General features: G+C 46.1%; 1 long non-coding RNA gene across 1 annotated transcript in view; it reads right to left on the bottom strand.

The window, feature by feature from the left end:
* Window positions 1-2,646: 2,646 nt before the first annotated feature.
* The window catches only part of LOC132207271 (uncharacterized), a 29,865-nt gene continuing 16,232 nt past the window's right edge, over window positions 2,647-16,279 (bottom strand). The window contains exon 4 of the long non-coding RNA XR_009443407.1: window positions 2,647-3,988. This is a non-coding gene — a long non-coding RNA (uncharacterized LOC132207271). The remainder of the gene's footprint in view (window positions 3,989-16,279) is intronic.

Genomic DNA, 16,279 nt, shown 5'->3' on the forward strand with positions numbered 1-16,279 from the left:
ATCATTTTCTCTTAAAACTAAGAACTGTAGATGCTGGACATCAGAAATAAATTCAGATATTTCTGGAGGAGCTCAGCAGGTCTGGCAGCATCTATGGATAGAGAGAAAGTAAGTTCCATTTTCCTCATATAATACGCAAGGCGGATATGCAAAATGCTACCACCTGCTGATTTGAGATGACAGAGAAAATAAAAGCACTGCATGTCATATTGTTGCTCAGAAAGATGAACTTGCAATTATCACACGGATACCGATCAACACCCACAAGGGACATTTGAACTGAAGTTGGCCTTGTGTACAATGGAATCCAAACACATTCTAGCCTTTGTCTGAAGGGAATGAGCAGTAAATGGTCATGTTCTACATGGCCACCATCCTGCTCTTTCATAGGAGAGAGAGAGTGAAGGGGAACTGGGTGGTATTTTAACTTTTAGAGAATCACCACGCTTTAGGAGAGGGGAGAGGTTCGGAAGGAGCATCCTTCAGGGTAGCCTCAGCTGGTGTGGGAATTGTACCCATGCTGTTGGCAAGGGCTGGCATGCCATGTATTACAAAAACCAGCCATCTAGCCAACTGAGCTATCTGGAACTATCAGCATGCAACAGCTAAAACCCAAATGGACGTTATCTGTATGGTTCACTCTTGTCGTTTTCATGTACAACAACAGGGCGAGTGATGCAAAGGCTGATAAGATTAAGGCGGCCTGCTGAAGATGTTGCAATGACCTGCATCCTAAAAAACTGACCCTCTGTGTGATTGACCTGAATGCAAATTGTAGGCTTTAGCCAGAGCGAGGTTTCTAAATGCGATCTTCTGAAGTTTCTGGGCTGATTGAGGAGGACAATTTATTAAGCGTTGCACCAATATAAAAACACAGCTATGCTTTTGAAATATTCAGTTACATCTTTAATGTTGATCAGCCTTCAATTCGTCCAAATTGAATCGTCAATGTCTCCAAAGAGTTCCTTCTCAACTTGGTCTGTTTTATTTTCAGGCAGCAGTGTTGGTTTCTCCTCGAATGGGAAGAAGGTATGTTACATTTTAAGCCTAAATAGACCACAGCTATTGCCACAGGAAGTGCAGGTCGATTTATACCTTACATCCGCGCAGTAAAATATTAACTATTGGTTCATATCAGACTGATCACAGGAAACACCTTAGAAAGTAGGAGCAGGAGTCGGCCATTCAGCCCTTCCAGGCTGCTCTCCCCATTCAATTTTCTGGTCCTGACTGTGTTCTGTCGCAGAGAATCCCACAAGGATCCCACTCTCTTGGTGAAGACATTTCGCCTCATCTCAGTCCTTACCCATCTCCTTTATATTGTGACCTCTGGTTCTTGACTTCCTCCCAGTCACTAGGAACATCCTTCCTGTGTTTACCATATTTAGTCCTGTTAGAATTTTACAGTTTTCTATGAGATTCTTCCCTTATTCTCCTAAACTGCAGTGAATATAATCCTAGCCAATCCAGTCTCTCTTCATGTGTCCATCCTGCCATCCCAGGAATCAGTCTGTGAAACCTTCACTGCACTCCCTCCGTAGCCAGGACATCCTTTCTCAGATAAGTTGATCCCAAACTGCACACACAATACTCCAGGGTTTGGTCTCAGCCTGCACAATTGCAGCAAGACATCCCGGCTCCTGGGCTCGAATCCTCTCGCTTGAAGGCCGGCATCTCATTTGCCTCCTTCACCACCCGCTGCCCCTGCGATACTCACTTTCAGCGATTGGTGTATGGGGGACACATAGGTCTCATTGCACCTCCCCCACTCCCAATCCATCACCGTATGGATAATCACCACCTTCCTGTTTTTGCTCTCAGTTGGATAACCTCATGCTGATCTACATTAGCTGCCACTTCCTGAATTGTCCAAATCACACTGAAGCATCTCTGTAGCCTCCTTCACAGCTCCCCTCCCCCATAGCTTTGTGCCTGCTTTAAACACAGTGGGAAATATCCAGCAATTCTTTAACAATGGAGTAGGTCACTCATTGTTTCACATTCCACTTCCAGTGCCTGGGGATAAGTGAGTTTCAAACTTGTGGCATTACTGGTGTTGGTGTTCCAGTTACTCCTGTACAGAATTAAAACATCACTGACCGTGACATTAAATAGTTGCCAGTTCATTGTCATTCACACCCAATTGGTAGCTACAGTATGTACCATCTACAAGATACACGACAGAAATTTCCCAAAGATCCCCAGACAGCACCTTCCAAACCCACAACCACATCCATCCAGAAGGACACGGGCAGCAGATGCATGGCAACACCACCCCTTGTGTGTTCCCCTCCAAGCCACTCACCATCCCAACTTGGAAATACATTGGCTGTTCTTTCAGTGTCACTGGGTGAAAATCCTGGAGTTCCCTCCTGAAGCGCATTGTGAGTCGACCTACAGGACATGGGGCTGTAGCAGCTCAAGAAGGCGGCTCAATACCACCTTCTCAAGAGGGCAGCTAGGGACAGGGCAACAAATGCTGGGCCCAGCCAGCAATGCCAATGTCCCATGAGTGAATGGAAACAAATCAAAAGCCCTTTCAGCCTTTTCTGCTCCAAGCATCGACCTGAGCCTGTCCAGCCTCACTTCACTGGTGAAATGTTCTGACCCAGGCAATATCTTGGTGAATATCCCTCTGCACCCCCTCCAGTGCAATTACATCCTTACTATAGTGCGGAGACTGGAACTGCACACAGTGCTCCAGCTGCAGCCGCACCAAAGTCCTGTACAGCTCTGACATCACCTTCCCACTTTTATAATCTGTATGGCACACCTCAGGCACAGGTGGGACTTGAACCCCAGCCTCCTGGCTCAGAGGTAGGGAAATTACCACTGCACTACCCAGATTCCTAACTTGTGGCACTGAACTTCCTGTTGGTGATTCCTGTTTCCCACTGATATCCACTCCTACCTTTACCTACAAACGACCTCTCCCACCTCTTCACCTTCCTGCTCCCACTCAATTCCAATTCCATTCCAATATCATTCCAGTTGCAGGACGCCAAGCCTGACCCCAATGATTCCTGTATCACATACGCCACACTGAAGCTCAGCGAGCTCTCAGAGGAAGAAGATGGAGCGGATGGAAATGTTTACGAGAATATTCCACACAAGTAAGAAAGAAGAAGACAGATGAGAGGCGGGTCATTCGATTTTTATAGACTGTCTCATTAAGAGGTACAATGTAACTCCTGTGTACAGATCGCAAACTTGTGAACTTTGCGATGGAAACCATCTTTCACACATTGTTCTGCTCCACTCATTTTGAAGCTAATTTCATGTTGTTGCATCTGTTGGTCTGTTCTGGACATTGCAGGCTGTTAGTTTTGTAAATTCAAAACTATTTCAGCAGCTGGTGGTCTTTGGAAATTTAATACCTGCCTCTGCTTCCCTCTCATGTACATGTCTGAGGATTGAGCTTTTCAGTTGGGCCATGTTTAAGGGGAGGAAGACATCATCTGCCACCTTCTGCGCATGGAACAGGAATCTCCCCCATTCTGACCAACTTTGAACAGGAATTGCCAGAAGGATCTGTCAGTTGGGAGATATATAAAAAGAGAAACCAGCCAATTTCAATGGTTACATTCCAGGGCGAAAGAGACCTGGGGTGTAGGGTTGGAAGGAACAACTTCTGGCCCCACAGAAGGAACACACACTGAGCTGCAAGCCACTGAACAAACTGGATAGAAAAGGCATGGCTGAAACAGAGTCTATACGGAAAAGACTAGATCACCCAATGAACCAAAACCCCTGCTGGACACTTCAACTCGGCTTTCTGAGATTCCAAAACCCATTGTGGGAACAGGAACGTAGGGGGTTTCTCTCCGCTGCAGGTATTTTGGAAACGCCACATTGTCAGGATGGGGGATCACACACCTCCAGAGCGGCAGGCTTGACCTTTGAATGGGGAAGCGATGGCCTCATGGGATTATCGCGTAACTGTTAATCCTGATGTTCCAGTGATGTTCTGGGGACCCGGGTTCAAATCCTGCAACACAGATTGTGGAATTTAAATTCCTCAAAATCCTGAATCTGAGAGTCTGATGGAAACTGTGAATCAATTGTTGGAAAACCCCATCTGGTTCACTCACGTGGTTCAGGGAAGGAAACTGCGATCCTTACCTGGCCTGGCCTTCATGTGACTCCAGACCCACAGCAAAGTGGTTGACTTTTAACAGCCCCCTGGACAGCTAAGGATGGGCAACAAATGCTGGCCTGGCCAGCAATGCCCTCATCCCATGAATTAAAAAAATGTTGGCTTTTTAGTCCCGACATACAGACACTCTCGCTGCAGCACAAAAGGGTTTGGGTTGATGTAAGTACAGGCTTGGTAGAAGACATTAAGATTTTAACATCGACGCCGTCTGGATCTGACAATTGCTGGCCACCAAGAAAGGAGCAGCGCAGGTCCGATTGCAAACTGGTGAACAACATCAGGGACAACACCAGCGCGAGGGCCAAAGGGTCTGGTCAATAGGTACCAGGTACCTTTGAATGGAACAGCAGGACTGTGCTGATGAATTGTTCACATTCGAGCCAGTAAGGATGGTGACTGGCTTATTGCTGTTTTTTAATCACGATGACCCCTCGTTCAGGCGAAGGATGTGGGGCATTGCTGGTAAAGACAGCATTTGTGCCCCTCATCATAGAGTCATAGGGGCTATTTCTGTGCTCTGTGACTCTTCGGCCTAACTCGTCCATGCCAACCCGGTTTCCTAAACTGACCCAGCCCTGTTTACCTGTGTTTGAACCATATCCCTTCCAACCTTTCCTATCCATGTATCTGCCAAAATTTCTTTCAAATATTTATAATTTTACCCACCTCCACCACTTCCCCTGACAGCTCATTCCATATACCCACCACTATCTGTGCGAAAGATTTGCCCCTCAGGCCCCTTCTAAATCTTTCCCTTCTCACCTTAACCCTATGCCCTCTACTTTTGGACTCTCCAACCCTGGGGTTAAAGACCTTGGCTTTCACCTTATCTATGTCCCTCATGATTTTTAAAACCTTCAAAGGGTCACCCCTCAGCCTCCGATGCTCTGGAATAAAAAACCAGCCTATCCTTATAGCCCAAACTCTCTATTCCTGACAACATGGTTATGTTCATTTTTTTCACCCTTTCCAGTTGAATAACATCCTTCCTGTAGCAACATGACCAGAACTGTACACAATACTACAAGAATATCCTTATCAATGCCTGTACAGCCACAACATGATGTTCCAACTCCTGTCCTCCGTGCTGCTTTTCCGATCCATCACCATTTCGATAATAATCTGCATTCCTGTTTTCTTATTTCTCCCAAAGTGGTAGCCTCACATCAATCCACATCAAACTGCATCAGCCGTGCATTTGCCCACTCACTCAATTTGACCCAATCGCATGGAAGCATCTCTGCATCCTCCTTCACAACTCCCCCCTCCCTCCGAACCCTGTGTTGAGATGGAAAACTAAATGAAAACACAATGGGCCCGGTGTTTATGAAGCAATGGAAAGTATTGTTCATGGATGGTGTACATTGGGACGGGTTTAATCGATCGCTGTGTTATTGTAAATGTAATTTCTTGATGATATTTGCTTTTGTACGCAACAATTCTGCCTTTGGTGATGAATAAAATTGTAACACACAACAAAATGGTGGATTTCTTTTTTTAAAAATCAAGATGCGTTGCTGGAGCCCCCGGGGATCCAATGTGAGGCGGGTATCAGAGACCGAACTTGGGGATTACTGTCAGGGATGGGAAGGTGATGCAAGGTGCAGTGAGCCAACACGTCAGCCGCAGTCTCCCCTGGGTCACCAGCATCGCCCCTTCCATCCGTCGCTCATGTGTGGGTGGGAGGGAGGGGGGAGGGTGTGGGATGGAGGGTGAGATATCGTGGTAGGGAGAGGTAGAGGGTAAGGGAAGGAGTATGTGTGAGAGAAAATGTTTGAGGAAAGTTTATGTCAATGAGCGTCTGAGATGGTTTGTGAGATTAAATGTGCGCGTAGGATGTTTTGTGTGACTGTGCGTGAATGTGTGTGACAGTGTGTGAGAGTGTGTGTGTGCGAGAGAGAGAGCAAGAGTGTATTGTGAATGTGTTTTTCTGTGAGTTTAAGAGGCTGTGTGTGGGTGAGTGTGAGTTTGTTTGAAATTATGTGTGAGATAATGTGAGTTTGTACAAGAGTGTGAGCATAAACTGTGATTGCATGTGAATGTGGAAGGGAATGTGAGAGAGATTATGACAGTTCTGAGTGTGTGTGGGTGTGTGATATTCAATGTAATTTTGTGAATGAATTTGTTTGAGAAAACATGTGTTTGTGTGAATGCAAGCTGGTGTGACTGTGTGTCAGACCGCGTGTGTGCGCACGCACCTGTGAAGGACGTGCGGAAAAATTGTTCCAGTGTGTATGTGTCTGTAAGACTGTGTGTGAATATGTGACCATGTAAGTGTGTGCATGTCTTTGTGCGTGTGCGGTGCGTGAGAGGGAGAATAGCGAGAAAAGGGACTGAATTGTGGGGGTGGGGGTTCGTCAAGGAGGATGGAGTGGGGGTGAGACTGAGAGGAAATGGGAGGTGCAGCATAGAGTGAGGGGAAGGCTGGTGTGAGTGTGTGTGAGAGTCTGACTGTGCGTGTGAATCTACATGCATGAGCGTGTGTGTGTGTGAGTCTGTGAGAGAGAGAGTGTGATTGCGCACATTTTTCACAATGAGGCAGTGAGCTGGGAAGGGAGTTTGGGCACTCTGTATCATCCGGATCTGGGAGATCAAGAGATGATCTCAATGCAATTTCGAAAACCCTGAGAAGAATGGACAGGTTGGGGTTTGGTGATGGGGGTCAATGCAGCAAGACTCTTGAGCATTGCTGAAGAAGGGTCTAGGCCTGAAACATCAGTCTTCCTGCTTGTCTGATGCTGGTTGGCTGCTGTGTTCATCCAGCTCGACACTTTGTTATCTCAGATTCTCCAGCATCTGCAGTTCCTCCTATCTATCCCTATTCCCTAATCCCATTTTCCCAGCAGTTGGCCCAAAGCCTTTGAATCACAAGTGCACATCTGAATCCTTCTTCAATGTGATGAGGGTTTCTGCCTCTCCCACCCTCACAGGCAGTGAGTACCAGATTCCCCAGCACTCTCTGGGTGAAAACCTTTTACCTCACATCCCCCTTTAAACCTCCAAACTCTTCCTTTCAATGAAACACGCCCTCTCTCTCGCTCTCCGTGACACACACACACACACACACACACACACACACACACACAGTAGACATTCACTGAGCCATGCCCTCCCCTTTAGCTGAAGATACAGCCGAGACAAACGGGAGGCTGGAAGGACAAGCCAGGCAGCATGTGGAGGAAAGGAGCAGTCAACATTTCTGATATTAGCCCTCTTCAGGCTGATAGCCACAGGAAATAAGGGGAAACCTGGGAGTTCTGCTGTAAAAAGGACCGATCTGCCATGCAGTCAACAATTAAACTGCCCGAATACAGCAAACAGAGGGCTAAAGTAACAGCCACGTGCAATAAACTGCAAGAGAGTCGTAAACAGATTAGCATTTTTTAAAAAAAAAGTCGATTCAAAGGGGAATGCATTTGTTTTAAATGTAAACAGAAAAGGAGAATTGATTACAGGGTGGGACAGAAATAGGAAATAAATAAGGCAGATTTGTGGTAATTGCTGATTTTACAGAGGGATAGAGCTATCACAGCTTGTTCCTCAGGGAGTACATATCGCCCACTGAGTGGGAATGGCATAAAATCTGCCCACTGGGGATCTCCAACCACACCATGGCACGCTGTAACTCTGTCTGATGTTGTGGTATGTTAGGAACGCCCTCAAAACCAGCTGTACTTCACAAAGGGACAGAGATTCTCAACTGCTTGAGGATTTCAGATGAAAACTATTTCTTACAATCCAGGGTAAAATTGTTTCAGTGATAGTAGAACTGCAAATGCTGGAGAATCTGAGATAACAAGGTACAGAGCCGGATAAACACAGCAAGCCCAGCAGCATCAGAAGAGCAGGAAAGCTGACGTTCCCGGCCGAGATCCTTCTTCAGAAGAAGGGTTTAGACGAAACATCGGGTCGAGGCCCGAAACGTCAGCCTTCAATGTGAGATGAACGTTGGGAAATTTTTCTAAAAAAAACCATACAAGATACAGCTGGGATACGGTGAGCAGTTTTGTGGCCTCGTATCGAAGGAAGGAGAGACTAGAATTGGAGGCAGGTTCAAAGAAGGTTCACTCGGCTGATCCCAGCTATGGAGGGAGTGTCTGATGAGGGAGAGATTGAGTCTGTTGGGCCTATCCTCATTGGAGTTTATAGGAATGAGAGGAGGGCTCATTGAAGATCCTTTGAGGAATTTGACCGGGAGCCATTGCCCCTCGTGTGGGAGAATTTGGGACCAGAGGGGCATCATGTCTTAATAGGCGTTCGTCCATTGAAGATGGAGATGAGGAATTTCTTCTTCTGACGGGAGTGAATCTGTGAAATTCTTTACCACAGAGGGCTGTCACTGCCGGGTCATTCAGTATATTCAAGTTTGAGAGAGATTTTCAATCAGGAAGGAGAAGCAAAGGTTATGGGGCAAGGGGTGGAAGAGCAGCAAAGTTAAGAATGAGCAGTTCAGCCACAATCATGGTTGAAAGGTGGAGCAGCCAGATGGGCTGAATGGCCCACTTCTGATCCTCTGGTCATATGTACACCATTCCCAAGCAATGTAGTCTCATTGTCCTGTGTTTCCTTTCTGACAGTAGTGCAATGTTATCTTCAAATGTGTAGCCATATCTTTCCTCTATGCTTGAACAATAGAGGACACCATTTCACCAGGAGTGGTGGCACTGGTGTCTGAAGCAAGGAACACAGCTTGTAAGGTTGCAAAAGCAACACAGTGCAGGGTTCTGGAGATCTGAAACCAACACAGAGAGCACTGGGGCAACTCAACCGGTCTGACAGCATCTGTCAGCGAGTTGGGGGTTGGGGCCATGGGGCAGAGAGAGAGAGAGAGAGATTGAGTTAGGATTTTGAGTTTGTCGACTCTGCATCCGTTCTCATGCCTTTCTGACAAGTGTTTCTATCAGATAAGGACCAACAGATGAGGTTTAGTTCCTTTTCTTGTGTGTTCCGGTTGCAGACAGTCCATTCGACTTCTCTCTGGGTGGTTAGTATAATTTTCTGTTCTCTCTAGCCCAAGAAGCCACGAGAGCTTCCCCCCCGACCCCGTGCCAGGTTTAGAGCTGCAGACCGATCTGCAGAAGCTGGACCCTAATCTCCCCCTTTAGATTGTCTCCCAGGGGTGGGGAGTCGGTCCCTCGAGATCATGTGCGTTTTGGAAAGGCTGTGCACAAGTAGGTCGTGTTTATCCAGCTTATTGATGGGAGCGAAAGGGAAGGGATAACTGGAGGCAATTCATTCTCTTTGATGGATCCATTGGCAAGATTGATCATGAGAAATCCTTAAATGACCAAAACAGAAATGCATTAAATGCTATGGACAGGATATTATTAAACTGGAAAGATTGACAAGGATGTTACTGGGAATGGAGGGTTTCAATTGTAGGGAGGGGCTAATTAGGCTGGGACTTTTTTCCCCAAGAGAGTGGAGGTTGCTGGGTGATCTTGCAGAGGTCAACAAAATCATGAAAGCCAGAGATAAGGTGAATAGCCAAGGTCTTTTCCCCAGGGCGGGGGAGCCCAAAACTAAAGGGCGTAGGTTTAAGGTGAGAGATCTAAAAGGGACCTAATGGACAACTGTTTCACACAGAGAGTGGTGCGTGTATGGGATGAGTTGGGAGACATGTTGTAGATGTGGGTACGATCACACATTTAATAGGCATTTAAACAGGGACGTGAATAGGAAAGCTTTAGAGGGACATGGGTCAAATGCAGGCAAATGGGAGTAGGGTAGATTAGAAAACCTGGCTGGCATGGACAGGTTGGGCTGAAGGGTCTGTTTCTGCTGTATAAGTGTTTGATGTGTTCGTTTTACTTGCTGCAGTTAAAGGGCGAAAATTGTGGGGAAAGGGGGAGGTGGGGAGAAACTAGTTTGTAACACTCTCAGGGAGATGGATGGTTACAGATTACAAATTACACCACTGGTAGATGGACCGAGGGGCGTCATTCTCTGCTCCTATTTATTTTCTTTTTCAGGAATGTCAGAGGTGAAATTAATTGAATTCCCAAAGTGTTTCCTCTCCCAGACAGAAAGAGGTTGACTTTACATTTGGACCCGTGCGATGCATGTGAAGGTGTTTTCCATGTTTACTTTCTGTCAGTGGGTGTTACATATGTACATATAAATGAAACATTGTGTGCATTTATCTCCCAGATTATTCACATACGACTGAGGCTGTTAGGAGGGGCTAAAATAATTCAAACTGATTCGCGTGCTCGAGCCTGCAATTAACATTTCTGGAAGCGAGGGTCGGGTGAGGGAGAGAAAGTCAGATCTGATGAAGGGTCTAGGCCCGAAACGTCAGCTTTTGTGCTCCTGAGATGCTGCTTCGCCTGCTGTGTTCATCCAGCCTCACATTTTATCATCTTGGAATTCTCCAGCATCTGCAGTTCCCATTATCTCTGAAAGTCAGATGAGTGCAGGATGAAGGGAGAGAAAAGGATAATGACAGGATTGAGAAAGATAGAGAGATAGATAGAGAGAGAGAGAAATGGGGGCTGGTGGGGGAAGAGATAGAGAGAGAGAGAGATGATGACAGGATTGAGAGATGGAGTCACATTCAATGTTTTGGGCACAATCACTGCTGTGGCAGAGAATCCCACATGCTTCCCACTTTCTGGGTGAAGACATTTTCCCTCATCTCAGTCCTACCCTTCCCCTTTAGACTGTCCCCCGCTGGTTGTGGACTGCCCCATTGTGACTGGGAACATCCTTTGTTGTTAGTGGGTACAGTCTGGATGGATCAAAAAGACTCTCCAGTACTGTGATACTCTTGTATTAAAGTTACATTCCTGATCACATGCCACCATCCAGATTTCATTTTTGCATCCATCGGTCAGGCCATTGATAATAGGATTTGGGACATCATGTTGCTATTGTACAGGACATTGGTCTGGCCACTTTTAGATTCGTGTGTATAATTCTGGTACCTTAGGAAAAGGAAGGATATTATTAAATTGGACAGGGTGCAAAAGGGATTTGCAGGCCAATGAGACTAGTTTATGATGGAAAGCCCAGTTGGCATGGACAAGTTATGCCAAAGGGCCTGTTTCTGTACTGTGTGACTATTACTTTATTGTGAGATGCCACAAGCTTTCGAAATCAGCAAATTGACCAGGCATCTCAATTCAATGAAACTTCATTCGCAAGACTCTCCCTTATCACCACTCTGTTTCTTTCTCCCACTTTCTCCTCTATTCTCTGTCGCAAAGTATTACCCAGCTCCATCCTGACATTCTGGGCTCAGCTTTCCAGTTGGACGTTAGTCCCTGCCCCCTGCCACTGGCCACGGTACTTCGGAAGCAAACGTACAAACTTGGGGCAAAAAGCATTATGGACCTCTTTGACAAACAAAAATCCTGCCCCAAAACCTGTGGCTACAGGAATTCAACCAGTAGATTTCTCTCCATAAGCAATGACACATGATCGGGGGAGTTGGGGTGGGGCATTTTCCAGAGTTTATAGTTGAAACAGAGCATTCACAGGTGTAAGGCAAACTCTGTTTAAAAAAAAAAGTCAGAACTGCTTCGTATTTGGATGGCTATGGTACGTGGCAACAGTTAGACTGAAAACGTTCCGTTAAATGATTACACACAAAGCGTTATCGAGGTTGAAATCTCTTTTCCACAAACACAGCAGTGGCTGGATCAGTGGTTAGTTTCCAATCTGACAGATTTTTGTTTGGCTGAGATAATAAGGGGATGGGGCTAAAGGCAAGTTAATGGTGTGAAGGCACAGACTGAAAGGTGGAACAGGCTCAATGGGTGACATAGTGGCTCAGTGGTTAGCGCTGCTGCTGCACAGTGTGAGGGATCCAGCTTCGATTTTAGCCTCAGGTGACTGTCTGTGTGAAGTTTGCACATTTTCCCTGTGATGGAGTGGATTTCCTCCAGGTGCTTCTGTTTCCTGGTATGCTCCAATGGATGTGCAGGTTGGACATGCCCCTTCTCCCCAACCTTCGAGAAAAGCCATTCCTCCTCATGTCCATTTTCAATCTGCCCCAACCCCTTATCTTCACTTGATGTCATCTCATTCTAGATTTTCCCACATGAGGAAACATCCTCTCTCCATCTCCTTTTTCAATCCCTCAAATTTAGCATTTTGGATCCCTCAGTTAGATCTCCTCTGATTCTTCTGAAGTCCAGAGAGTATCGGCCAAAACTGCTCAGTCTGTCTTCCCAAGATAAATCTTTGGAATTATTCAGTCTGTTATGGACAAGACTAGATCAGGCCAGACCCCCTCAAGATATTTTCAGAAGGTAGTCTCTACCCTAACTTTATTTTTAAAAGCGAACATGAAGTGCTTGTTTCAGATGCAATGCGATTGGGCAAACATCTCAATGTTAAGCAAAACAATGGATTTAAACACGACAGTTAAAATGCAATAAAAGAAGGAAGAATTAAGAATAACTTAACTCTGTTGGAAATGTAACAGAACAGTAGATACAGTAACTATTGCTAATTAACTGATTCAAAATAGTAACATCCCATAAACACACTCCTTGACAAACATGTAAAATTGAGACACAGGTTCTCACGTGCAGAACTCCAATCCAGGAGGGTAAAGAGTCAACAGAAAATACAGAGACAGCAGGAGCCGGGAGACATCCACTGAAGCTTCAAAGGCATTTGAGATGCCAACAGCTTCAGATGCACGTGAAATGAAACAAAACCGAGAAATCCTGATCTGAGAGCTGGCCACACTCATTCAGCCTGGACAAAATAAAACTCAAGCTGTTTAGTCAAGCGGTCTTCACCAGCGAGCTCGACACCTCTCATTCAATCTCTCTCTCAAAAGAAACCAGGACAAAATAATCTCTTAAAGCTACAGTATCATTACAAAGCTCTTTATCTCCAATGATGTTGGGGTGGGGAGAGGGGCAAGGCTATTTGTTTTGTAATTACAACCACTCTCCAGATCAGCGACTATTCCTGTCTCAGAAGTGGACGTGGTGGGGGGGCGGGGGTGCTTTCCTCGATGGCTGCTTTGTGATGCATTAGATTGGTAACAGCGTGGGTTCAATTCATACACCGGATGGGGTTACCGTGAAGGACTCTCCTTTTGAACCTCTCCATTACCTGAGGCGCAGTGACCCTCAGGTTCCATCACCATCCAATCCGCTCTCTCCAATGGGAGAGCAGCTCTAATGATCTGGTAAGACTGTGGTGAATTGACCATGATCTGTAATTGATGCATCAATTGCTTTTTAAACAGTAAATATCGACAGAAAGCTGTACTTTGTACAAACCGTTATAGCGATCATGTATCTCTCTGAAGTTGACAGCTCACCCCCATAAAACCCACCCCCAATGCCAACCTCTCACCCCACCCCGCCACCAGAAGATTAGGTCATTAAGTAGATGCAGACCACTTTGGGAAGTTGGAAATCTTTGACGAGATTTACTTGGCAGGACTGCACCTGGAAAATGAACAGATTCTGTTTGAAGCTCTTCATCTTGCATCAATCAGGAGAAGACAGCAAGAATGGCAAATTTCAAAATCTTAGCCGGATTATGGAGAGGGAGAGAAAGAGGAACAAACTTAATTTTACAGGTTATAAACACAAAGTTCTGGTGAAACTCAGCAGGTCTGGCAGCATCTGTGGAGAGAGAGAATCAAAGTTAATGTTTCAAGTCCAGTGACCTGTAATCAGGGTTGACCCTTTGAAATGAAAGAGCAAGCCATTCAGTCGTATTCATCGCTATGGATCACCCAGCATTGGCCTAGGCACCAGAACAGACAACAGACCTGAAACGGCCCTGTCAGCCCTGCAATGTCCTGCTTCCTAACATCTGGGGGCTCATGTCACAATCCGGAGAGTCAGCATTATACTCAGAATCATACCTTACAGACAATGTCCCAGACACCACCATCACCATCCCTGGAGATGTCATGTCCCACCAGCAGACAGACCCTGCAGAGGTGGTGGCACAGTGGTATACAGTCAGGATGGAGTTGCCCCGGGAGTCAACATTTATTTCGGACAACAGGAGGAAATAGTACACCCTACCACACTGACCATATTCCCTACATCAAGAACATATCAGAACAGACAAGAAGTCTCCTCAGACCACAAGGAATCAGGGGAGCACACAAGCCCACAGCCACTTTATGATAAACACTCAAAAGGATGAAAGACCGCATTCTCACAACATGCAAACTAATGTGGTCGACAAAATACCAAGCAACAACTGCTGAAACCATTACCTTAGACAGACAGGAAGGAAACTAGCCATCAGGACACATGAACATCTGCTAGCAGCAAAATGGCACAATAAACTCTTCTTAATATTGGTACACTGACAGTGAAGGCCATCAGTTTAACTGGGACACGGTAACCATAGTAGTCCAAGCCAAACATAGACACACACGGGAATTCCAAGCAGCAGTCATTGAATTGAATTGGAAGAGGGAAATGTACACTGAGAGCTAACTGCTATATTGTTCATTTTGTTTCGAGGAGACACCGAAAGTTTGGGCACTGAGACATCAATCTGTTTATTACCGCATTACAACTGCTTAATGTCTGAGTGTGGTCTCCTCTGGCCTGGGTCTCTGGGGCAAGGAGCCATTCGCTCTGGGTCCAGCATTGTTCACACAGGGAGGGTTGTCATTTCCTGTTTCTTTGGTGACTGAAAGTTTGGTGGAGGGACAGATCATGGTGAGGAAGCAGAGAGGCTGCAGAAGGAATTGAACAGGCTCAGAGAGAGGGCAAAGATATCGCAAATGGAATACAATGGGGGAAAGTGTGAGGTGATGCACTTTGGTGGGAATAGAGGCATCGACCATTTTTCAAAGGGGGAAGTCTTCGGAAATCTAAAGCCTTACTTCAGGAGTCCTACTTCAGGATTCTCTTAAGGTTAACATGCAAGTTCATTCGGCAGTTCATTTCAATTCATTTCAAGAGGGCTAGAATACAAGAACAGACGTACCACTGAAGCTGTATAAGGCTCTGGTCAGATCGTATTTGGAGTATTGTGAGCAGCTTTGGGCCCTGTATTTCAGGAAGGATGTGCTAGCCTTGGATGGGGGTCCACAGGAGGTTTACAAGATCCCAGGAATGAAGGGCTTGTCTAATGAGGAGTGGGGAAGACTGCGTGTCTGTGCTCAATGGAGCTTAGAAGGATGAGGGAGAATCCAATTGAAACTTACAGAATACTGAGAGGCCTGGATAGAGACCAGGACATGAGGGGCACAGCCTCAGCATGAAGGGATGATCTTTTCAAACTGAGATGAGCAGAAACTTCTTCAGCCAGAGGGTGGCGAATCTGCGGAATTCATTGAATGTCTTTAAGACAGTGATAGATAGGTTCTTGACTGGTGAAGAGATCAAGGCCGAGGGGGAGAAGGCAGGAGAATGGGGTTCTTGGCCACAATCATATGGCAAAGCAGACTCGATGGGCCAAACAGCCTAATTCTGCTGTTATCATATGGGTCTTACATTGACTCTTACTGAGTGACCTGTGATGGATTACACACTTTAGCACCTCAGAATAAGAGCTTTCTGTCGCTACTGTCTGTACCACCCACACTAAAATGTGCTCAGGCAACTGATTGACCAATACAACTTAAGGGCTAGGAGCAGGAGGAGACCTTTCAGCCTCTTGGGTGCCTGTGGCCCCATTTGATACGGCACAGCTGATCCTATCTTGTCCTCAGATCCAGTTTCCTGCCCCTACTCCCATTCCCCATCATAGATTACAAATCTGTCTGTCTCCTCCTCCAATTTATTCAGTGTCCCAACATTCCCCAATTCCCAATATTCCCATTCGGAATAACATGCTCTCACAACTCTCTGTGTAAAGAACCCGCCTCTGACATCCCCTCTATACTTTCCTCCAACCAGCTTAAAACTATGACCCCTCGTGCTAGCCATTTCTGCCCTGGGAAATAGTCTCTGGCTATCAACTCTATCTATGCCTCTCATTATCTTGTATACCTCAATTAGGTCCCCTCTCCTCCTCCTTTCTCCAATGAAAAGAGTCCGAGCTCAGTCAACCTCTCTTCATAAGATAAGCCCTCCAGTCCAGGCAGCATCCTGGTAAACCTCCTCTGAACCCTCTCAAAAGCATCCACATCTTTCCTATAATAGGGCGACCAGAACTGGACGCAGTATTCCAAGTGCG

Source organism: Stegostoma tigrinum, chromosome 44 (genome assembly GCF_030684315.1).
Source record: "Stegostoma tigrinum isolate sSteTig4 chromosome 44, sSteTig4.hap1, whole genome shotgun sequence".
In the NCBI taxonomy this organism is placed as follows: Eukaryota; Metazoa; Chordata; class Chondrichthyes; order Orectolobiformes; family Stegostomatidae; genus Stegostoma; species Stegostoma tigrinum.